Here is a 2,333-nt window from a genome sequence, read left to right on the forward strand (position 1 = left end):
CAATTATGTGTGGAAGGTTATTACCATGACCTTATATTTCATACACAAGTTGGTGATCCCACACGTACAGGGGAAGGTGGTAAAATATATGGAGAACCATTTAAGGTGAGACTATATTTAAAAATAAAAGGAATTCCTTTTTTACTCAAAAATAATTATTGGATCTATGTGCTTTAGGACGAATTTCGTACAAGAATACGTTCTTGTGGACGAGGTTTAATTGCTGTGGCTAATGCTGGAAAAGATGACAATACTTCCCAATTCCTCTTTATCCTTGGTTCTACATCAGAATTGCAGAGTAAACATACAATCTTTGATAAGGTCACTGGAGAAACTATATATAACATGCTTAAACTTGAAAAGGCACCTGTAGATGAGGTAAATTTAATGTTTACAAAAAAATATGTCAAGAAATGATACAAATATTATATTTCCTCTTCTTTGTAGGATGATAAATCACTTTATCCTCCAAGATTGTTAAAATCTATAATATTGAACAATCCATTTGCTGATATTATACCAAGAATAATAGTACTGGAAAATGAAGAAGTAAAGGACAGTTCAAAAACTGAAGCAGTAGCAGTAAAGTAGAAATCATATATGTTTGCAGAATGTAGCCCTGATAGTATTATTCTTTGTAATGAAAAATTTTGTTACAGAGACTTCAATCTTTTATCATTTGGTGAAGAAGCAGAGGAAGATAATGAAGAATCTGTGATATTAAGTAAAAAGTTTAATGGTAAGGAAAATTCAGCTCATGATCATTTAACTGATCCAAAATTAAGCCCACAACCAGCTGTTGAACCACCTAAACTTGCAATTAAAAAAAGGAAGGAAAATCGCAGTAGTAATTAGGAAAGTGACGACGAAGTAAAAGCAAAAGAGGAATTAGAAGTTATAAAGAATGGGAAATAGTTAGTTTATTTTTTATATTATAAGTCTATTATAGAAAGTAGAAATTTTTATTGACAGTGTTATATTTATATTTTCAGAGCAATGAAGGAAAAGAGAAAAAATATATTCAGAGATACACAAAAGGAACCGAAGAAAGTGGAAAATTATCAAATAGATGATGTTGAAGATGATAAACATATAAAGAAAAATGAATATGGAATAAATTACTCCCTATGAGGTTTAGGACGAGTGAAAGCCGAAGAAAGCCGAGGTGATGCACGATAAGAGAGATAGATGCAAGATAAATCAATACCTAGAATTATTAGGATAAGTTATGTATTTGAATAGAATTATTTGCGGTAGGGCGTATACGTCGATAAATATTGTTACATATATATATATTGTCATTATAATGATAATTAGTACGTGATATGTATTATGAAACATCTTTTTCTCGCAACGATGCGTGACGGACATCTATTCAGATTCTAATGTTTATATGGCATTGTTTATTATGTCGTTAACAATTAACGTGTATATGTGAAAATTTTAAAGTGAATAAGAAGTATCTAAGCATATAACCATCGTAGTTTCATTTTCTTTTTACCAATAATAAAATTATTCGCCTTCATCTGTGACTTCATGTTCGTCTATAATTAACTTATCAACTTTTATAATTGCATCGTAAAGGCACAGCCTTAGCGAGCATTCTAATATAATTCTGGATATGAATTCCTTGTTATCTAATTCATTATTGGTGATTATTGTATAGTGTGTTTGATCCATTGCCAAAGATACTAATGGTTTGTCTTTCCATTAGTATAATGGAATAATTAATAATTTCAGTTCATGAATTAATTATAGAAATTCCAAATTTCTCGCAACAGAAATATATTTATATTTGCTCCATTGACATTATTAAATATAAGAGACATCGTTTGATACTTTACATCGATACGTTATCACATAGTTATTTCAAAGATCCAAAATTTTCCCGCTACAAAAATACCTAGCATGTCCGGTTGCAACTCACTTCCAGTTGGCGGCAAGCGGGCATAACGGTAACATGGTGGAATATTCTCACGCGTCAAAATGAAACATTAAATCGCAGAACGTTTCGTGAAGTAGTGATATCGCTGATTGACGTTTTAATTACTTTATGAAGTTCAAGATTAGTAACTGTGATCATTTCGTCGGTGATAATATACTACATGTGAAAAAAAGTGATGTTACATAGTGTAAATCGTATTACGATACATGTGGGAAATGAAGTGGCGTGAGTGCGGGATCCTATAATACTATCGTTACTATCGGCTGTAGAAGATTCTAGAATTCAACAGTTCGTTGGAATATTTGATCAACATTACTCTGTATAGGCAGCTTTTTAATAGTTTGTTCAATTTTTATTCGAACTTGACGTTCCGTTGCAACATAGTTAT

General features: G+C 31.2%; 1 pseudogene; it reads left to right on the top strand.

Moving 5' to 3' along the window:
- The first annotated feature begins 6 nt into the window (after positions 1–6).
- LOC108554539 (peptidyl-prolyl cis-trans isomerase CWC27 homolog) lies at positions 7–1,131 on the top strand (annotated as a pseudogene).
- Positions 1,132–2,333: the final 1,202 nt, after the last annotated feature.

The sequence above is a fragment of the Eufriesea mexicana genome, unplaced genomic scaffold (genome assembly GCF_001483705.2).
Source record: "Eufriesea mexicana isolate 0111107269 unplaced genomic scaffold, ASM148370v2 scaffold27181, whole genome shotgun sequence".
In the NCBI taxonomy this organism is placed as follows: Eukaryota; Metazoa; Arthropoda; class Insecta; order Hymenoptera; family Apidae; genus Eufriesea; species Eufriesea mexicana.